Consider the following 23,838-nt stretch of genomic DNA (forward strand, 5'->3'; position numbering starts at 1 on the left):
CTCTTCGGAATTCAAAAGTTAATTCTGTTCATATACTGATATATGATACGCTTGAGCTAAAGTGGAGTAGCTAGAAATTTTGTTTTTATTCAAACTGATAAAAAACTCACCGATATTTTTTCTTCCATTGAAACAAAATGCCGGGACGTACGTGACTGAGTGGTGCGGTGTAGCCGGCGATCAGTCTCCTAGAACATCCAAAAGTAATAATTAGTTCCACGTTTCTACGAAAATGATCGAGAGAGCGATTCGCGCGGCGCGGCGCGTCAAATTCTTAAGCGGCGAAGAACGCGCCGGCGTAACGAGCATCCGTTAAAACGAACGGCAGGATTTTCTACCCCGACGCTACCCGACGGCGAGGAGGGTATTTTCCCCTCTGTGTGATAGTCCTATTAACGTCCGGCAAGATCGCGCGAGCCCGACAGCGAAGAGGAAACGACAGCGGCAGGCCGACGGCGAGAGCGACGAAATGCGAAATTAACTGCAAACTCTTCGTCTTCCCCCCGGGTCGTAAGACGGAAGTGAGAGACGAGGAGGGAGGATTCATACGATTCCACCCAGGTTTGTCCCCGTCCTGCCCTGCCCTGCGCCCCGGCGAATCCCGAACGCGGGGACATGGGAGGGAGAGGGCAGCGCACAGCCACTTTGAAAGTCAAATAAAGTTTTAAATTCTTAAACACTTTATTGCGCCGAGCATTTAAATTTGAATATCATTCGATTACGGCCACGTCGCCGTCGCACCGCGCCGGTAAGACCGCATTCAAATTTATTCTCCCGACGTCCGACTTTTCCCCCCTTTCCCTTTTTTCCTTCTTTTCTTTTCTCCTTTTTTTTTTGTTCCTACTCGGGACACCCGCCACGAACCATTATTTACCGGGCCTGCCCGGATTCTAGAGCACTCCAACACTCGGGGCAAATCTTTCGCCCCCCCACGACGCTGACAGTAGAGACGGGATCAAGCACGGGATCGCGGATGGTACCTAAATCCGATAGGATGTACGAATTTTTTTGCAATAACCAAGCATGTCACCGTATAATTAATAAAACTCGAGATAAATGTGTGAGACGACAGCCCCGAGAGATAGCTTTGTTTATTGTAAACGAGGAATTACCGCCGCGATTTATTATATATCCCCAGCCTCCGTCCTTTTATCCTCCATTCCCAGGCCCTTTTATCTTCCTCCATTTCCAGATTTTCGGTTGTAAAGAAGAACCGGGAACAATGAAAAATGGATGAGAGCGAACGTCCTCCCCTCACTGTCAGCCCGCGTCGATGATGCCGCTGATAGGAGACCGTTGTAGGAGTGCGGCGAAAATAAAATTAGAAACGACCGCCGCATGAGAGCGTGCCGATATATATGGACGGAAATAAAATCATTCCTTATTATGTTATTTCTACCCTCGTCCGTCCGCCTCTCTCGTCGCTTCTCTTCTTTCACGGCTTCTCTAGCGGCAGCAGGGTGAAAAGCTCCGAAGAGACACTGATTGGCTCAGACTTCAGCCTCTCTCGTCTGCTACCTCTTGCTACCCTCTACCTCCTCTTCTTTATCCTCGCCTTCACCTTACTACGTTCCTCAAGAGCTCGTCGCTCGATCTCGAGCTCGGATGCCCGAGAAAATATTTCCGCGTAGACGCCATCCGTCGGAGAGAGAATCCCGCCGCACCCCCGGATTTTTGCACTTTTTTCCAGCCGCTCGTCCATCTCCGCCGACCGCTGACCCTTTCCCTTTCAGATCTCGACGTTCGCCGAGCATACGGTCCACGGCGAGGTCCACGGTCATGAAATTTTTCGTCGCCTTGTTTCGCTTTTTTTCAACAGTCCGTGCTTTTCTTTCTCTCTGTTTTTCTCGTCAATTTGATTATATTAATATCTAATAAGCAATTTTATTTACAGTACGTAAAAAATTATGTTGGGATTTTAGATGGATGTCATTTTAATTTTAACGTGCGCGTTGCAACGCGCATCTTGTTAAGCTTTTTCACCGAGCAATGAAATGCTTCGGAATAGTAAGACGCTGGCACAATCTCCGGTATTTGTCGTCCGACATCGCGCGCGACGCAGCACGCGGGAAATTCCGCGTCTGAAAAATGACACTTTTGCCTGAAAGAACGCCGGATTATCCCTGACCCATAGTGAAGGACTGAAATTAAACGACGAAGTTAACATCCATTTCCTGTGGGATTTCGAGATGCAGCGACGCCCGACGCTTGTAGTTTCCTCTCGATCTCGTTATTTTTTCCCCCCTTCCTTCCTACCTTATCTCGCGACTCGCCTTTTTCTTGCTCTTTTCGATCTCCTCGGGAGTATTTTCGCGCAACAAACTCGCCGCTGCAGTTGGTAATAAGACTCGTTTGCTCTTTATTTATCGGATCTCTTTTCTTGCGGAGCGGCAAAGTAAGTTCTATCGAAACGCGCGACAATATACTCGCGAATCTTTCGAAACAGACAATTAATTTATTTCGACTAAGAATTTCAATCAATTATAATAAATAGTATGTATATCGTGTAACAAATCTATATTATTAAGATTATAAAATAGCTATATTATTCGATTTAAAAATATATGGCATATTTATAATATTGTACAAGTTTATATATATATTATATTATGCATATATAAATTGTCATCGCCTTTTCTTTGACAATTACGAATAAAATATTCTAGCCAATATTATGCAGCAACCGTTGGAGGAAGTAAAAAAAAAAGTACTTTGTGATCAGCGAGAAATACGAACGGGTGAACGCAATATAAAGAAAATCCAGAAAATGAAGTAAGAGAGGGTGCACGTAATATACGGTAGATAAAATTTAATTTTGAAAATGGATCTGCATCATGTTATTGAAAGCTTGCTACAAGCTTCCATCTCTCTCCTACTTCTCCCCGTCCTCTCTTTCTCTCTCTCCCTCTCCCCCCTTCCTCTCTCCCTTTCTCTTTGTTCTTGTTTAGCTTTGTAAACGTACACATGCAAAATTTGTAAAGCCGCTATCTCCATATTCTCCATCCCATGGTGACCGTTGGAGTCCTGTCGTGTACCGATAACGGTAAACAATTTTAATCACCGGTCTTATAGCGTGGGATTAGTCTTTAATCGCTATCTGAGTCGTATCGAACTGGCCGTCGACTATGTTTGCATTCGGCAATTAGTGACCGCCACAATAGATTTTGACAGATGCTCGTTCCAACGTGGATGTAAAATACGTCAAATCCAGGATAAAAAAAAGGTACACATCGGACATAGCGAAAAATTAAACGAGACTCGTCAATTTGACAAGCTAAAATAAATTCGATGAATTCACCAAAACCGTCCGGTTTGTACGAGTAAAAAAATAATAGATATCTATACATTTTTCCTTATGCAAACAGGAACAGCAATGAAAAATAAGCATGAAACGGTATGGTATCAAAATAGGAATATATACAAGATAATATAGCGACAAGGAATATTGCGGAGCGTATAGCGTACGTTGCACTTGGAAATGAACGTTCCGCGTGGTGTTGACAGTTAATACGACGCGACAGCTTGTCGCTCGTGTAACGGAAGAGAGTTAAATCTCTTCGATTAACCCTAAATGAAACTCGCCATGTCGGAGCGTGTAAAGTTACAGCGCGAATTTCTGATGAAGTCTCCGGGGTGCCGCTAATCGGACACGATCCAATAGAAGTTAATTCCAGAATTCGACGCGCTGTTTAGAGCTGACGATCGAGCTGGATAGCGATGCAGGATCGCCGATGGGTGCGTCGAGAACCAATTCCGTACAGGCAAGCAAATTGCGCGCCCGACGTCACGTCCGTTAACGGCGTGAGCAATTGTTGTCGCCTTGTTCTGTGTATATGTATACCACAAGCCGCGATATAACGAACGTTACACTTTACACAGCATCGTTTTTTTTATATTGATGTTAAAAGCATAGAAAAGCATGTTAAAAAATATTTAACAATTTACAAAGATAAAATGGATGTGTATGGATATGTCAAGGATGGCTAAGTACTCTTTAATGTTTAAACAAATACATAGTGGCTTCGCGATGTTCAAAAATAAAAAGAAATATTAATCTGTTCTACTTAGAAGATTCGTCTTACAATTAGTTCATTGTGATTAAAGATAAAGATATCACGTAAGTTAATGTCGTAAGCTCAAGATAAACGTTATATCGTAAATATAATATTTAATCCTTTTTATTCATCCTCGAAATTGACTATCCCGTTATTCGTTTGTATCTCCTATATCCATTACTTTTGATGAGACCGAAATAAATGAAAAAGAAGAGTCCGAGTGTTCATTAGTTGAAGATAATTTTAATTCCACGGCGCGGGGCTTCAGCCGGGCTCGCGAGATTTGCAATTCACTCTCACTGCTCCGTGATTCGCCGTTGGTGCGGATCGCTTTAATCTGTCCGCGGATCTTGGTCAATTAATGAAACCTTCGAATATCTACCCCTTTGTCCCCATGAGGATCGTTAAGAACCCTTCCACGGAATTCCCGGCGTTATTTTCCAGATTCAATTAATCGGGGGATCGGGCGAATTTATCGTTCCGATTGGATAATTCGCAGGGAAGATACGAATGATGCTGATAAAGACGCCGAAAGTCCCTCAAGAAAAACAACAGTAGCAAGGTCTCTTTAAGAAACTGCTTGCTTACGTACTTTCTAAAAAGCACTTGCGTTATAAAACAAATTTTACTAAAACTCTTCTCGACTCTTTTTACCGACATTCATTTTTTCTATAATTCAGCATACATCTTTTCTTAACGAAACATTAAAACATTCATACATCTTTTCTTAACGAAACATAAAACATTCTTAACTTGATCGATCTCTTGGATCCACGACACGAGAGATGTGCCGTAGGGTCGAGGCACTAACACACATGAAAACGGATCACCACGTTTATCTAGAAATTAGCTCGTACCGGTATCTTTAATTGACGAATAAATCCTCCTTGCGACCACGAAGGAGGGCCCTTCGTATTCTTCGTAATCGAAGACGGTGCAATACGTTTTTCTCGGCCGTAGGACATGTCTCTCTTTTTTTTTTCCAAAGAACTCCATCACGAAGGAACCGGCAAGGTAAACAACAAAGGGATTAATTCAATTGCAGGCGATTCTGCGCGTCGTGAGATATCCTCGACGTGGATGTATCCGACGCGGGAGTTTGGCCTGCGTCGGATACATTATAAAAGGCGGAATTTAATTATGCATTCCGACGAAGCGTCTTTCATAGTGCCCCAAGGTGAAAGTACACCCGAGCAGAAGAGATCCGATTTTTTCCCTCCCTTTTTCGTTATATTTCCATTTCAACACGGCGCGCTCCCTTGTTTCGCGCTCCCTTACGTAGGCGATTCCTCGAAGAAGGCCCTACCCCGGAGGTGTCCCGGAGGATTCTCATCGCAAAAAGGCGTTTTCCATACTCCCCCCCTCTATAAAGCACGAAGTTTCCATCGCGGCGGCCTTCAGGAATCGTGCCCTGAATTCGAAATACCTTCTGGTCCGGAGAATAGGCTAATCGATGCGAGCACCGGACAAATTTCGAGAGTTCACAAGAGGCTAATAATTCCTTCGTCTGCTAACAACTCGACCGGCTCGTCGCACGATGCTGCAGCGCTATTTTCTCATTCGAAGATTTTATCGGCAATTTTACGGAAGGCCCGGCGGATACGTCGTGTTACCTGCAACGGTGAAATTATCGAATTTCGTTACTCCTCTCTCCTCTCTCTCTCTTCATTTTTCAATATTGAATCCGAATCGTATTGTTAATCGGCGCGATTTTGTCCGCATAACGGAAGAATGGATCAATAGGTATTAACGTCGGAGAAAAGTATTCCGCATATAGCGTGAAGCATTATTTTGTGAGACGGGTCATTGTTGTAACGCACTATATTATTGCTCTTTTGATCTTTTAGTACGAATGCAACTGGCATTTCTGTTTGGACATAATGGAAGAGGTTATAACTCAAAAAGGCAGTATTTCCAGGCATAGATTTATATAAACATTTTTCATCCTATACTGATGTATGAAACATGCTTCCGAAATTTTTGTCAGAGCTTTTAGGCTCACCCTGTATTTCTATTTATATTCATCCATTCTAATAATTGCTGTATTTGCATATACGCAGCATATATTTTCTGCTTTGTTATAAATCATATTTAACCTACACGCGTTTTATCATTTCTATGATCCTGTTCAAATGTCCAAGATATATTTTATGCTATACATAGATCTTCTCCAATAATAAGTTTTGTACTTAATATGGAGCCAATTCTTTTTTATATTTTTTTATTCGATTCGTTTCGATTACGTAACATGAAATTATCATTTCGATTAACCAAAATGACATATAAAATAGTGCGCAAAAGAGGCAAATAAGAGCAAAACGATAGCTGCACGTAACAAGCATCATCTTTTATAATAATTGTCAGGCAACACATAGAACCGCGCGTCTCACGTTACAACGGCGATCGTTGTCGGCTGTTATCAACGCGTCGCGTCGCATCGGCCGGAGATTAATAGACATCCAAAATGTGTCACCAGCAACCCGCTAGCCGAGGGAAAAATTATTCCCCTCGTGGGATTATGCCGGCAGAGGATATCTGGATGGGAGGGTGGACCACCAGGAATGAAAAAGGGCAAAAAACATCGAGGGTCGTTTGATGCCTCTGAGGTTGCTGGTCGATTTCTCAGAGATAGTTGCGCGAGTCGATCAAATCAATATCCCACTCGTCATATTTCGTGATTGATATGTTTCACCATCCAACATTTTTGCGATCATAAAAATACCTTGAGATCGCGCGAGGGTCTCCTCTCGAATTGAGAGATATTTATTCAAGTCATATTTTCATTCATCTCTCAAATAATAACAAATTCCATTAATATATTTATCAAAATTATAATATTTTTGCGATAATTCTTAATGCTTTTAATTTAATTTCCTCTTTTTTCACATAGTAAATTTACAGAATAAATTATTTTAAAAATATTTCTAGCTTTCGTTGTACACGGATTATCCTTGTTTATCCTAAATTAATTAATTACGAGTTACTTGTTATGTTTGGAAATATTTCTTTAAATAATTAGATGTATATTTATGTCTGTCTCATGCATACGTGCGTCCACACGGGTTATTGTGACAAACTCGAAATTGGAACGACGCAATTCAAATGCAATTAAAGTTTAATTCATTTAGTAGTTGTAACTCTCTATAGTACCTTCACATTCAACAAATTAACCCCGATAGACGTCCACTTGTAGCGCGCGAAGTGAGAGTTTTACAGCGGGCGGATGAAACACGGGATAAATGAAATCCCCGAGTTGCATACGGATGCAATAATTTCGCGCGATGCGCACAATCCTGCAGATATCCTTTCCGCTGCAATATTTAGCGGCGTGAAAACAGAGACGCAACACTCATTAATATCACGTATTAAATACCGGCCGACCACGAAAGTCTAGTAATTTAAATTCTTATCTTCACTTATATGTATGTGTGTATATGATGCATTAAAACGCAGCAATCCGAATATATCCTCTCGTGTTTACCACAGATGCGAAACTACGCAGTTCGCACAACAATAATTAATTCCAAAAAACAAAATTCCAAATCAGAATAATAAGCGAAGAACAAAATAATAAACCACATTCAAAAAATAACAATATCAAGCAACATCGAGATCGAATCGTAAATATGCATATCTGTATGGTAATTTTGTACGAATTGGGCAATTAAATTCTTAAGAAATTATTAATCAGCTGTTATAATTTAGCAATCGATTTCATATACATCGAGAAGGAGATGCGCCAAAATCATTTAAAATATGACGCATACAACTACATACATTAATTCCATATTTCCCAACTTCGCCTGTACCTTTCCGTGTATTCCATATATTCCGCTGACATCACCGTCGAAGATGTAACACTACCTATATGCACGATAACAGATTACGACGGGCACTAACCGTGTGTGACTAACCGCTAAGTTCATTGTCGGGTAATCTTTTAATAACAAATATTTGCGCGCGACGAGATATAGCGGGGGTCCCCCTGCTCGCATCATCCGCGCGCAATCCTAGGAGAATGAAATGAATAATTCATCGTTTCGAAGCGTGTTAAACTGGCAAAGCGCGATATATATGCGCCGCCACCGTGCACCGCCGCCGCTGCCGCACGCGCCGTACGGAGAAAAAGGCGAAGATTAGAAAGAGCTGCGCGAGGCCATTTGTTTCGCGGAACGCTCGAAATTGGAGCCTCCGCCTTCAACTTCCGACGGCATCTTCGTCACTTCTGTTCTCCGTTCTCGTACCATTTCCTCTACCTCGGTGTATCCGACTGCAGCAGCACCGGGCGTATAACCCGCCTGGGCCATCCATCAAATATAATTGTCTCGCAAATTCCTACCGCCCGCGCCGGCGTTGCTCTCTGATGACTCTCGAGCTCCTTCGAGGCGAGGCGTTGTCTCTTAAGTAACTGCCGTCAGATTGAACAAGTGGCCGATACTCGAAAAGAGCAAAGCTGAAGGAACATTGGACCGCGTGACGTAAGATGTTTGCAATGCAAATGCCTTGAGAAACGAAGGGAATACTTCGCGAAGAAGATAGAGATTATTCATACAAAACGTGGAATGTTTTTTGCTTACGCTTCAGAGCGTTCGCTTCGACGTTAAAAATTGATAAACTTTAAGCCTAGCTTTCAATAGCCACGTGATAATACATAAAATAAAATATAATAATACATAAAATAAACGCATGGATTATCCTATGTGTGCGAAGAGAAATGCAATATTCATCTAAGGATCAATGCTGTGGATCTCGGCTCTTTCAGATGTTTCTTAATCATGAAAATTGCGAGAGCATGATTATCGAGAAATATAACGATTCACGGGCAGTCGAGAAAACTGTCGGAGAAAAACGATGTCAGAAACGGGAAACTTTCTTTCTTTCCGAGGTTTTTCGTCGAATATTATTTTCATACAATCAATGGCGAGAGCACCTATTGTTCTCGGTATTAATTACTTCGCCGGTACACGCCCGCCTTAATTAACGTTCGAGGCACGCAGTGACGAAGGCGGGAAATCGGAAAGCTCGAGCGAACTTGTCAAGGCAACCCGTCGCGCTCGCCGGGCAAACGAATTTCCGGAAAAACGTCTCGTTTGCAATTAAGTTAAGGGTCGTCGCCCTTCCCGGAATGGAGGGTCGTAGTTAGGAGTGTTACGACGACGTTGGGGCTCCGAAGTGCTCCTCCGCGAGATCAGGACAACCGTCGTCCTGGAGAAACGGACAGCTAATTCGTGAGAGGTAGTATTAGTCGATCGCCATGCGCCGGACGTGCCGATTTTTTTGCTCGCGGGAAAGCTCGAAGGGACTGCGAGGGAAAATTTTCCGAAATTAGCAATTAGGAGGGGCTCGTTTGCAGTGACGTTCGTCGCACCGGCAAAAAACCTCGTTTTGCTCTCAGCCTCGAGCGAACGGGGTGAACGGACTCGCCGTAACTTCTCCTTCCGGCGCACGTTGCTACACTCCTCTCGCGCGGTGGTAACGCCATATACTCGGGATTATGGTTTCTCGAGTGCCACGTTCGGGTTTTGCGGGGGTGCAAACGGAATTTCTCTCGAAGCGAGCGAACGGTCGAGTCATTTGCAGCGGCGCTCGTCAAGAGTTTCGTCATCAAAAAAGGAGCCGCCTCAACGCGCCCCCATCGACCGTCTGAGAGTTTCCTCGGCGATGCTTCTTCTGCGACACGGCAAGAACGTTCCACTTGACACTTCGCGATTATATTAATCATTTTCTGAACGATGCGCCCGAACGTACTTAAGAACCGAGATCGAAACTCGTGTGGCGGAAAAAGGGTTTATAGATGGCCATCAGGCGGAGCAGCGGTGTTGTCGGAGGAGAGTCTTAACGATTAATAAATCAACGAGCTGCGGCTCGAGACGTTAAATTATGCTTGAGCGCTTGCCACAAACGCAGGAACCGTTTCTTACTATTAATGAACGAAATGCAAAAAGTTTCCCAAATTAACGCGAGGGACATTATAAAAATATGCATGCTTTTGTTTCGCGTTAAATGTTTCGCGTTTGAACGAGGGATACGGTGATACCACTTGATGTAATCGACCCCTTCATGTTTTCCGAATATCTTCGCGTATGGAAATCACGTTGAATCCGGTATCTATCGCATCACCGCTAATTTGGCCATTTGCATATTTGCCGTATCGCACCGATAGGTACCGTATCGTACTTTTAGATAATGCTCGACACAGGGCACTCCACGCAATTTCTGCTTCCCCATTTCACGTTTCGCCGTTCGACGTTGAGTACCGATCGCATGGCTGACAATTCGTTAATACTATGGGGTTCGCGCGCCATGCATTCCGGACTATAATTATCGATCAGCACGCATCTCGATCAGCGTTTATAATTCGAGGGCGCGTTTACGTTCGCGAGCGCTGTCCCAGCAATTACTGGGTTTATTCCGAAGCCGCGAGTACAACCGTTGAATACGGCCGTAATGTCGCGACCGCATAATGCTTTAAATAGGCGTATTAAGCGTGTTATCTACTATTAAGCACTTTCATCCATTACGAGATATCGAAGAGGCGTCAATGGGACGAGGAAACAAAGCAGCGATGCAACTAACGCTCGGAGTCTTTCCAACTCAAAGAAAGTTAAAGCGCCGTTCACTCTGCCATCTTGGACAACGTCGATATCGATTGTTTTGCTCTACTTTACGATTTGTCGCTGAGAGCCTTCGACATGACTTTAACGATGATGTGCCGCAATTTGTGCATTTGTGCAACAAACAGAATGTAAGATGCTCCTTCCTATTTTTCCGTCCTTTCTATTTTTCTCCCTTCTTTCTGTCATAACTCCCTCCCTCTTCTGTTCTTCTTTTTCTTTTCTTTTTACTTGTCCCTTATTCCCTTCTTCGATCGATCGACAGTTTTGCGACGCGGCATCCGGTGGCTGCCCGTTGAGCTGCATCGCTGGAATAGGATGGAAGTAGCGGATACGCGAGAGGGTGGTCCCGGTACAAAACACGGCACATAGTAACGCGGCAAAATGCGGTCGGCGGCAATTTCGCTAATTTCGCGGAATTACATGAAGCGCGGCACGCCGCTACCACCGTCCGACCGATAACGATATCGATGTCGATGGAACAATGATAACGCTTCGCGTTCCCTCGCGCGAATCTGTGATCGTACTGTGCGGTCAGAATCGAAAGAGAGCTCAGCAGCGGTGAGCGAAGCCCACAAAGCTTCCTTTTTCAGAGGTGGGACAGGGAGAAGTGGACGAACGCATATTATCGCGTAAACCAAAGGGCGAAAAGGCTTTCATTGCGACGCGTGTCATCGGTGGACGTGTACACGTCGGGCTTTCGCGCTTTGTGCTCTATGTTCCGCGCACGTACTGCGGTATCTAGCAATGTCTGATTACAACATTGTTCTGTATAATAACGAGATGTACGATAATGAAAAGTGAACCGAGTGGATGCGCATTTCATATTTATTTTGGCATTACCTGTGTACACATACTGTATTTATTACTTGCTGAAAACCATAAAAATAAACCAGAAAATAAACAGTGCGATTTTATGCGAACAGTGAAAATTTATAGTTGTTATTTTCCAATGATTTTACGATAGTTATTCTCATTTATAATATCCATAGAAAATATTATTATGTTTTATTTGTATTTATTATTATTATTATTATTCAAATTACACAAGTTCCGGTTAATGCAGATTTAACAAGAGGAACGAGAGGATACGAGACATATGTGGGGATTGAAGTTTATTGTATTGACAATAGTGCTTTGTTTCTTTGCATTTGCTTCGCGATAAATAAAATATTCTTTCTCAACCCCACGGTGGTAGGATACCAGGGTGGTCTGCAAACTGTGGAAAAACGAGATTCGATAAATCCAACGTGATTTTGATGCGAAAGGTTTTGGTTTATTTCCAATAGAAAAAAAGAAATATCTTCCTGCTTATCGGTTATTCCGGTTCACGTGCGCCATCGTCGATAACGACGAACGGCATCGTTCGCAGTCGCGTCAAAGTCTGTGCTACGCTCGCGCATCGTCTGACACGATCGGTCCGTTACTACTTCCAGATTTTCGCCGCGCCTCCCGACGCGCTTTCTTCCCGGCGGCGTTTGCGATATGAAAGTTCGACTGTTTATCTATCCGTCATTTCAGAACGTTTACTAGCCCCGGCTATCGATTCTTTTTTTTATTGTAGATTTAAAAAATGTCGAGCAAGAAAGATATGGAATAATTGAAGAATTTATTTCCAAGCTTCCTCGAATTTATTTATTTTTTTTAAGTATGGATTTAAAACGGACCGGAAAAGTAAATTTTTTAAAAACTGTCTCTATAGCGCGCGACTTGTGTGCATTGTTCGTTAGTTCTTGAATTCGTAACGACGCGACGCATCTGCATACGAAAATATATTTCATAATATACAACAGAGATAATACGAAACTACGTAGTTAATGAGAAACTTTCCTGCTGCGTATATTATTAGCACTAAGAATGTAGAACATTATATAAATCTTAGATACAAACGTGTTATTCAGAGTTTCACGTGCTGTGTCATAACAATTTCTCGTTTTCTAAGTGGCGAAGGGCCGAATTTTCAATTTCCAACGTTGCTTCTTCTCAAACACCGAATCGGTTCGCGAGCAAACTTTCGGACTCGCGGCTCGCTGAGATGTTAGGTGAGAGTGATACGGAGAGGAAAACGGGCGATACAGCATTAGTTCGACTGGTCCGACTTTGGCACCAGCCATATCTCTCTTACACTCGAACGCGAGCGAATCCGTACAAATTTATACGAACAGTTAGTTCCGGGGTAGTTTCAGTGGTGCGACCTCTTCCACCTTTTACCCCCGGTTTCTCCTCCTCTCTCCTCTCTAACACTTCTCCATCGGGTTCTCGTCATCCCCCTTCGCCCCGTTCGCTTTCTACAGCCAACTTGGCATAACTCGGTGACTCCCTATCTCGCTCCATCTCGCCTCTCGTTCTCTCTTTCGTACACCTCGCTCGATACGTGATCACATCGTGAGCTGGAAGGTTGCGCTAGGTCGGTCGTAGGTTAAGCCCGGATAAATACACAGCCTCATAACTTCCACGAGCCCTGCCATGCCATGCCATGCCATGCCATGCCACTTGCGGAGCAGCCTTCCACTTTGCACTCTCATCCCCGTACCTGCCCGTACCATCTTACGCTCCTGTCTCTATCCGCAGCTATCTCTTCTCGTCCTTTTGTACACGTTGCTATTCGTCTCTTTCGCGCCTGTGACAACCTTCCCTCCCTCTCTCCTCACTTCCTCATCCCCGACTTTAGCACGTACGATCCTCTCTATCTTCCGGCATCGTTTACTCGAGAAGATCCTCCGGTCCGTCTTTTGCCCCACTGTTTCCTCCGCTATCTCCTCCTTCTCATTCTCCTCCTGCTCTCGTTCAACGTCTAGCCTTCTTCAAGGCATTGCCCCGGTGACTCTTCTTTGGACCGAGGCGCGTTCTTGGCACAGTCTTGGTGCCGCTCGCTCGAGCGGAAAAGTGGCGCTTGGAGCGTACAACGTGCGCTGCAAGACAGATTAAGGATGGTTAAAAGGTGAGAAGCTCCCGGGCAACCATCTCCCACGGCGCTCCGTGCCCGCACTCGTCCGTGAATTATGCAAAATTTTCTTAGGATTCCGGTGAGATATTCATGAAATGCCACGTTGAAAATGCCCGCGACGGGCGTGAATCAGCAACAGTTTCTTTCGGCATCTCTTTTGCAATCTGAAAAGTTGCGTTTTTCTACCGTAGATCGATTAATTCATCGATGTTTCGATGTAGCGATAATTTCAAAAATGCTTTTGCCATTTTCAATTTTTATAGATTTGTTGCTGTCTTATCTATATAAATAATTTATTGTGCTACACAGTACGAGATTACTTTGCGCCTTACGACTACGTGAATATTTCTCTTCGAGTAAAAAACGTTTGTTTATAGAGAAGATTGCTTATATCTCTTGTGCTCATATAATTACAGACACATCTTATGCCGAGCTGTTTAACTTGATTCAGGACGAGTAACGACTGTAACAAGCATACAGAACAAAATCCCGCAACGTCGAACGACTGCACCGGCGCGGCGCAGCGCGTGGTGTACAGAAATGGGAATATTAAATTATTTAAGTTGCAGGAAATTAGATCTTAACTTCTGTTAGTCCGGGGCATTCTGAAACAATGCTCCAAGATGATTTTCCTCTCACTCGTTCTCTCTCTTGTGCACGCCCTAAATGTACTTTGAGTAATAATAGTAACGAATGCTCGCGCGGCGGTTATGAAAAATGAAAATCCTCATTGCAGTCTTGCCGAGGTATCTCGATATGCACTTACTCGTGCAACGACCCTTCTCTTGTATGCAAAAGCCGAGAGTTCCAAAAATGCAATAAAAATTTCTCTTATTATTCTCAGTATCATCCGCGTTCTTAATCCCGCGTTCTTTTTAATAACGGATTCCCTTGAAAATTGTGAAGTCGATATTTTCTCAGGTGAATTTCTACCACATCTCGCGAAATTTTATAATACCCAAAATAGAAAAATATATTGTTCATGATTTTGAACAAATTAAATCAAAATTCTAAAAGATAATTTTCATTCTGAGTTAATAATAACAGTAAATTTCTCATTAAGTAATAAAAAGGAGAGACAGAGAGGGAGAGATAATGCGGCTTCATTCGTTCTACGAATTATCCGCGTTTATATCCTCCACTCGAAGAGACTTCGTCGTCGTTCGCGCGATCGCCGTTATCGAAACTTTCAGGTTGATATCACAGTTATCGCGTGGCCAGGCGTCACGTTAAGCACCACTTCGCGCACATACGTATTGCCAGCGACCAGCAAACTCCCTGTGCAGCATTCTCTATATATGTGTGTCTACATGCATACGTGTATATTCATCTCTACACGGACACGCGCATCCGACGCCGAGGTTCACCGTCCTTGAGGTGGCACTTCGGTATGCGAGGGACGATCTAATTTAATAGCCGCCAGAAATTCCAGCTAGGTCAGAAATTGCCCCTTAGCCCAGGGATACAACCCCTGAAGGTTCTCGCACGCTTCTCCCCGGCAGATAGATATCTATCTTCGATGCAATCCCAAACGCTCGTGGGTCGCCGGAAGTTTCGGACAAGACTGTGCCCAGCTGCAACTGCAACCGCGACTCTCGTCTATGTAACGAACCAAAGTTCCTTCTCGTCCTGAACGACTCCTTTCCCTCGTACTTTCCCAGAAACTTGCGGAGAACCTTACATACCTAGCCGACTGGCAGAGGAAACGGCGAGACGGAGGGACGGAGGCCGAAGTTAGTCCTAGGGTTACGATCGCGCCAACTTTCTAAAATTCCTCCTACCCGTGGATCTTCTCCCGTGCTACAGGTTCTTCCGCGATTACTGCCGTACGTTGTCTGGAAGGAGAGGTAGGGCAACTCGAGAATCGTGCTCAAGGATCTTAAAAGAGCTGGGTCACGCTGCTATATTAACCTTTGAAGAGAACCCAACGTGGTGCAACTGTACACAGGGTCCACTCTCGCTTCCTGTTGGGTTTCTACAAGAACAGACACTCAGTTTCGTCTCTCAGGCACATCGCTTGTTATACGGTCTCATTTCATTTTTTTGTTTTCCTTCCCGCTTTCCGCCGCTTCTTCGTTCGCATATTCAATTTGTGAACCTTCTTCCCGGACAGAAACGACGCCTTAACAGAGTTTTAATTTGAAAGTTTGTCGATCTTATGTTCATTCAGCAGAAATTAACATCAAATACGCGAAATAATATGCGGCTGAGAAATCGTCAGTTTTAACGGATCTGCAGCTCTGTTTGTTCGAGACCATCCGCCGCAAAGTCAGATGCGTAAAATGTCGAGAAAATGATAAGCCTGCATCAGAATCAGTATCGAAGCGCGCGCGTATTATTGACGAGCGTGATATTGTCAGTTCTCGGTTAAGTGCATTAGCCGCAATTCAAATGCAAAGAGCTGCCCGGATCATGGAAGGAACGCAACGAATGGGTGTAACGGTCCAACCTTTATGCGAGCAAAACCGAGAGCTCATGCGAGATGCATTAATGCAGCCGTCCACGCTTTTGTGCCTGGTGTTTGCATCGTTATAAATTGTTTGTAATGCGAGGATTTAGTGGATTCAGAGACACACATATACTTAAAACGCAAGCTCTTATCGTCTAGGAAGAAAAATGTACAAAATAAAGATACAAATGAGAGACTTGAAAATGTATTTTGCGCCCATAAAGTATATCTTCGTAAAAAATGTTTTTCTCATACAGACATCTATGACTTTCCTGAATCTTGGTAACGCGGAGCACAGTAATATTTGGATTTCATCTCTACGATATCGCAAATCGTATACATCGTTTTTCCTCATTTCACTTGCTTCTACTTCCTTCGTCATTTATTTTTTATCCAGTATTCATTGCTTTCGACTCCTGAGCAAGGGGGGTTGCCTATCTCGGAAAAACGTACATGTGTATCTAGCAATGACGATAGTAGTTTCGACCTGCCCGTAATAGGAAAAGGAAAAAATCGGGAAAATCGGGAAAAGAAACGGAAAGATATATTTAGAATACGCTCGCTACAACTTTTTGCGGAATAGAAGAGAACTATAGTAGGATGATCGATACAGTTCCGCTGAATATTAATTTCGTTCAAGTATATGCTGTATTTGTCTATATTTTATGTCTATATACTATGCGTCTGGCACTTATATTTAAAAAAAATAAAATGTATCGTATTATTATGTAAAATCATATACGCAATTCATATTTAAAGTCATACTATACACAATAAAATAATATTACAACGTAAAAATAGTATCGATGCAGACAACATAAGATTATTTTATTACCAAATTATTTATGTTTAGAGTACTCATTAATTCCTAATACAAACAAAAGGAGAGGGGGGAAAGGAGGAAGGGAGAAGAGAGAGAGAATGTATGTATGTGTGTCACGATTTCGTATCATCATAATGTACACGGAATATTCATAACCAAGTTAGACGAAACTTACTTCGAAGTACCCAACATAATATCACTTGCATTTGCAAGATACATTTTAGTTTCTCAGCCGTGCAGTTTGCGTTCTTCATTAATTCTCACGAAGGCTTGCTTATCTGAATTTTTGTGCGTGCAAATACGATCGTAAAAAATTTATCGTTAAACCGCTAAGGGCCCCCAGACTCAAGAGCTTATATTCCATAATGAGGCATTTACACTGTCCAAGCCGTTGCCCGCAGTTTTCCTTCGTCCCTTAGCAATTTCACTACTTTATTGCTGACGCAGAACGTCCGCGGCGAACCCGCAGTAACTATGTATGAGATCGTCTGCACGAGGTCGTCTGGGACCCGAAAGGATCGAAGGATGTGGAACAATAAGAGCCGTACATTTTTTACGTCACACGGCGTAACTAATACCGCGGGGTTTTACAACCAGCCCACCGGCAGAAACGTACGGATATTGTCGTACGCGTACGTAAACATCACGTACGCACACCGAGCGACGACGCCGTAAAAAAGCCCGCCCGATGTTCGTCGAGAAATATTTCACGACGTGGCGCGCACCAATCGATTCCTACGAATCAGACAGTCAATGTCATCCTCGCAAAAAAGACGATAAAAAAGACAGAATCGAGACGCGAAAAAACATAGTATTGCAAAAAAATTTAATAAATTATGAGAACGGAAGAAAATCGAGAATCGTTGGAGAAAGTTTGAAAAATATGTCAGAAAAATCTGTTGGTATACAGAAAATAAAGAAAAAAGTAAAAGGATTATATTTTCGACGTTTCGCAAGAAAAAAATCGTAACAAACAATCACAAGAAACAGATTATCTTAATCGCTGTAAATAATAAACTTATAGCAAATAATTAAATGAGAAATTAAATAATTAAATAATGAGACATCAAAGTTGCTTTCAATTATGACATTTACTGACTTCGTCCCGCTGTTCTTAAGATTAATCTTCTTAATCCGTAACGATATTTAAAACTTGAGTTCGTAAACGCTGGAAGAAAGATCATTTGTTAGACGGCAGGGCTGGGAAAGGTCAGGGAATCTACGAAATTCTGTCTACGCAGCAATTCTAAATGGCGATGAGAGATCTTATCCGAAAATGCATTTCTCGTGGATGAACGGCGTCGATGCACATACTCGAACGGTCATAGCTTGGACACAAATCTGTCGCAGTCCTATGAAATTTCACGAAAGAAAAACAGTCCTGCAGAGAGTTCACAAAATTTACCTGACTTGCGTTTCATTAATATCAATCGTCTGCGAGGAATCTCCGTTACACTCGTTACGTTTTCTCTCGTTACGCTCGTAGAAAACACCCATGACGGAAAAGCTCGGGTGATTACGTTCGCGAGACTGCGATTTGTCGCCCGTCAGATTTGCGATGGATTCGTGCCAACCCTATTCGGCCCAATCTATTATCGAGAAATTCGATTCTCGCGTTCTCTCTTTATCCAACTCTCTCTTCCTCTCTGTCTCTTTTTCTGACTCGAGGACCTCTTAAAAATGACTGGGGGGGCCGTCGCCCGTTCGTCTACCTTACTCCGTTTCTCTAGCTACTAGAAGCACCCTTCATCGCGAACGCCAATATTTCACTCGAGTTTCCAAAATCAACTTGATCTATTAACTCGACCGGCACTCTAATGAAGTGCTCGCGCACCTTCACCTTATCGAATATATACCATAAAGATATAAAAACCGCACGGACGAAAACTTTGCGTTACCAACTGTGCACAGTTTCTCCAAGCAATTTAATAACTAATTTTATCTTGAAATATATAATAAAAATATATTTTTGAAGAAGATGAATAGATGATAAAAACGTATACTAACTCAAAAATATAAATTGCCAATGAAACCATTTTCCACGTTATAATTAATTTATCTTGAATTAATATTATCACAATTATACTTGAATTAATTCTCTATTTTATAGTTAATGTGATGCATAATTTATTTTTTTCGCGAATATTTTATTGAAAGGATTAATGGCGAAGGAAATATCGATTCTGAATTAGAGAAAGATAATAGAATTATCGATGAATACAGTTGTGAAATTCCGATTGTACATTTGAAAATCTAACGCGGAACGACAGGAATTTCCCATTAGTTGCTCCCAGCCGTGGAGCAGAGAATAGCAAACTGTCAGATGTCAGAAATGATTTTCGTCCGGAATCGGTCGCAATTTCGCGAATACACGACACAAAGTTTACCGTCGTCGGCTCGCTGACGCTTCCAACTCAATATCAACGCGCGTTCCCCTCGCTCTATTAATTCCACGGAAGCCGGCTGACAAAGAAGCGACGTGTCTGCTAGAAATTTATTACTACGAAACGCACAAGTTTGCCACATTTCGTATTCCGCAGTTACACGTGTCTTACGCCGTTAGATTATTATCTCGTCCGAAATGATTAATTGAAATTATCAGATTGTTCTTGCTCGCACGCGGCTTATCGCATTACTGAGCACAAAGGGGCACCGCGAGGCCGATTGTTTACGCGCTCTAATACGTGCATCGTAGACCGAGCCACTATTATCCCGGCAATTTTCTTTACGATCTCTCTCCCTCTCTATCTATCTATCTATCTCTATCTCTCTCTCTCTCTCTCTCTCTCTTCCTCTTGTCCTATTAAAGGAGATACCAGACTCTAAACCATTAATCAGTATCGAGACTTGTCCGCTTTTCTGCCTCCGGGGATTGTGAGTTAATAACCGGAATTTCGTCCCATATATAAAAGAAATCCGCTTAATTGTGCTGACGCAAGGTACCGTATCGTTAAATTGAAAATACACATTTTTATCGGCATTCCGGGCCTTTCAACCGAACTGTGCCACGATAAAGCCTATATGAATTTATTCAAACGATGCATTTACATGTTACATCTAGCAAAAATCGATTTCCTGGCCGCGAATTCCGGTCGCGCATATTTTTCTTTTTTCCCTTCCTCGCGCGAGTTTGACATTTAATCGTTTCTATGGCATCCGCGTAATATCGTAACGCAGATTCGCCGGATGCGTTTTACGGATTAACGCATAGCAGAAAGCCAGAAAAACCGAGATAATGCTCGCAAATTCTCGCGTGAATTTTATGCGTATAACGCTCGACGCTTAAATCTACTCTGATAGGAATAAGTGGGTCAACCGCCGCGTTTTTTTTTCCCCCGAAGCGTATGTTCACCATTGCCCACGAGATGCAAATGTCATCGGAAATTTTAAAAATTCCAAATACGAGTACCTGGTACCTAGTACGGCACATTTCGTTAATCGGACTTACTTTAAAAACATATTGCTGATCCGCCGTTGGAGATCACATGACCATTAAAGTAATTTCATTAAGCGCGTCAATCAAAGTATCAAACCATTTATCTCGCGTCTGATTTTTCCGGCCATTACGCTCAGAGCCGATTAGATTCCGCGATATTTTTGCTCCTACATTCCGGGTACGGACAGTAATACGTTAAGCAGCACTCCTCTCGGCTAATTCGGAAAAATAGAGACTCGAGAATCGGTAAGAGCGGAAGAAAGCGGAAGTGAGCGGAAGCAGAAACCAGGAGAGAAATGGGGAAACGGAAATAGGGGAGAATATGTACAAGAAAGAGAATATCGAGAGAGTGCTTTGGCAAGAAAAGAGATAAGAGAAAACGGAATACGGAGGAGAAATCGGATAAAGACGAGGAGCGAGGCAGGAAGCGCGGCGTGAAGAACGAACGATTCCGAGCTCTCCAAGTAGTAACGGTCGACGCTCGGGTAGCCAAGCGTGATATTCCATTCCGCCGAATCCGCGCGGACTACATAATTCCAAGTCCCGATTTCGAAGACGGCGAGCACCGCCGATCGACGTGCCGTCAGTTTGACCTAGTTCGTGAACTTTACCAGTGACAGGTATCTCTTTTTTACCTCGACGAGCTCGTTAATGCGAAGAGAGATGTACAAGATGAGGTATAAAAATAAAATATGATGAACAAAGGAGCAAAACGTTATCGATACACAGAGGAACGATAATTACGATACCGACCATGAGTTTGCGGACTATTTCCAATGAACAAGCCAGGAGTATCGCTAGTAATTTTATTTTGAGTGGAGAACAAGATTTTTCTTACGTTTTCCTTATTTAGTGTAAGTGTCATAAATAGTAAGCTGCAATTGCTTTATCATTAATCAGAATTTACTTTAACGAAGAAGCTATTGCAGGTATATATAGGTACTTTCATCTTTTGTTGATGTCAAATTTAATTAATGGCCGGTACGATGCGTTACTGGGAAAGATAGGGAGATACTCGTGATGGGGTGATGTCGGACATGCGGATTGTGACAACGGTGCTCCCCGCGATTCGAGCGAACGGGTGATTCGAAAGAACGAGAGTCGAATGACGTAATCTACAGCAGCCCGAGGGCTGCAGATTAATATTGGCGCGCTTCTTGTTTTCGTTCGTCCCGAAAGCCCGCGATAAATCAAATAACGCGAACGCGCGCGGCGATCACGAATTCCTTCGACGCCATCGAAATCCCGACGATATAAACACACCGGGGAGCGATAACGCCGGATGAGGCGTTATCGTACGGCAGAAAAGAAATATGATTTCGCGCGCGGCTGACGAGTCGCGCGTGGATATTTTAATACGCAACTCCCGAGGATATTTGCACATTCGAGGATTATTATTGCATTCGATCCTACTACGCTTCGAGATTTTAGCGACGTTATAAAAGAGCTATAAAGTATAAAATATACAAATAAAATATGAAGAATATGGTAAATAAAATAATATATAAAGTGCACAGGATATATGAAAGCAAAAAATATGAAAAATAAAATACAAAATAAAATATTATATAAACGACAAAAAAATTGATATCAATATGAGTTTACAAAAAAAATACTCTATTAGAAGATAGATGTGACTTAAAATAGTATAATTTGCGTCTTATATAATATTAGCTGCGGTAAAACCATAGGGAGAAGATGTAAATTTCTGTAAGATTGATGTTCGCGATTTTCTATAACGTTGCTCAGCCATTTTGTGCAGGTGACTAGTCGACTCTAATATTCTCCATAGATACTGCTCCGAGCGCTATAATAACTTTCGCATCTGTATGATCTAAGAACCGATGTGTTAGGAGCTTGGCTAATATTCAAAAGTAGAATTGCATCTCATGCATTTGTGAATTCTACAAAAATATAAAAAAAATCAAATGCAACAAAATCACGACAAATTGGAGATCGAATAATGTCGAAAAATATTCTCATTGTTGCTAAAAATGATAACTGTTATATAAGGAAAATATTAATTTTATTGAAAAATCAATCGTTATAATAAACCTATATAACAACTTATTTTCAAGGCAATTAAAAACCGCTTCGAACTTATTTCAGTTCATATACGATTTTTTGAAAACACGGTCGCGCTGCTAAAAATTTACGGTCACATGTTTCCATCAAAAATCACGATAGAGACGCGAGCAGCGAGTTTTCCATTTACTCTCACCCTCCGTTAATTCCTCTGTCTGGTCGCCAGCCGCTTGTCGTCACCCCTTCGGTACGAAAATATTTTCCAGGCATTATTTACAATATGTCATATTTATGTCGTCTGCAGTTTCGGCCACGCCTCGAACTTTTTTTTAACGTCTGTATACCAAAATTTTCACGTGTCTCGTAACGATTAAAACATATATAACGCGAAAGGGGACAGAAATTTCAATAAAACCTTCCGCTCGTGTTTTAATACTATCGGATTGCACTTCTCCGACAAAGCCTGAAGACTGTACTTTAGTTAGACGAACTGTAATTACGCAATATCGATTTAGCTCTAGTCGGTAATCAGACACTAATCTAATCACTGACTAACGGTAATCGTCTCCACGAGTAGAAAATCGATCGTACAATTATCTCGCTGCTCTCGCTCTCGTGAAACTAATTAGCGCACATATCTCGCAGAGCTAATGCCGCGATACGCAATTCGTCGTCGTTGCGGTTCTTGGTGTACCTGCTTGCCTATCTGAAGCAGAATCTTGAATTTTGGGCAGAATACGAGCGACTGGGGTCGTCGAGAGAGCGCAATTGATCGTCGTCGACCGCAACACGACCACCATCACCGCGATCATCGCCATCATCTCTGAATTCCAGTACGTTAATGGGTATTGCGATTGGTGCGGAAGATTCGATCCTCGATTCCGCCTGGATCCCCGTTCGAAGCCGGGGAGAGTCGGGGCTTGTTTCACGATAATAACGCCGAATACGCGCGGTTCAGCATTCACCATCATCTCGTCTCTCTGCTGTCGCTAATGACGAACATTCACGAGCAATATTAAACGTTAAATACACGTTGCGACTGCAGAGGAGATAACGTAACAAATGGATTAAGCGTAAACACAGAATGTCGCTGTATCGCTCAGAGCGCTTGTCGAACCGAGAAGAACCATCGCCCGAATCGATAATTGCGAGAGCGTAGAAAAGGAAAACGGAGTCAACAATCGAATCGACCGTACCTGTAAGCGTTGCGCATCGAGGATCTCTTATCTTTTAATGATCATTGATCGACGCTCACTTTCAGTGTCCTTTTTTTCGTTCGTTAATCCACGACAACTTCGGCCGACGAATACGTGTGTTCGAACGGTTCGAACGCGGACAAAAGAGAGCGATCACGTGCAGGAACACACCATCATCTGTGTCCATCGTGGTGCTCGAAGAAGCCATCTCCTCTCTCTCTCTCTTTCTCTCTTTCTACGTCCTATGGGGTCTCGGTGGCAATTTACCAATCAGCTTTATTAAATTTCGGTGC

At 42.8% G+C, this 23,838-nt stretch overlaps 2 protein-coding genes across 2 annotated transcripts in view; one reads left to right on the forward strand and one right to left on the reverse strand.

Annotated features, from left to right (window-relative positions):
- The window catches only part of Arr1 (arrestin 1), a 216,428-nt gene that overhangs the window by 76,217 nt on the left and 116,373 nt on the right, over positions 1–23,838 (reverse strand). Inside the window, exon 6 of the mRNA XM_071707477.1 lies at positions 111–188. The gene's annotated coding sequence lies outside the window, so the exon portion shown is untranslated. The remainder of the gene's footprint in view (positions 1–110; positions 189–23,838) is intronic.
- LOC139773204 (spondin-1) overlaps positions 1–23,838 on the forward strand; it is a 161,527-nt gene that overhangs the window by 37,867 nt on the left and 99,822 nt on the right. The window lies entirely within an intron of this gene.

Source organism: Temnothorax nylanderi, unplaced genomic scaffold (genome assembly GCF_030848795.1).
Source record: "Temnothorax nylanderi isolate EJ_2023f unplaced genomic scaffold, tnyl_v1.0 TNYL_tig0059_pilon, whole genome shotgun sequence".
NCBI lineage: Eukaryota > Metazoa > Arthropoda > Insecta > Hymenoptera > Formicidae > Temnothorax > Temnothorax nylanderi.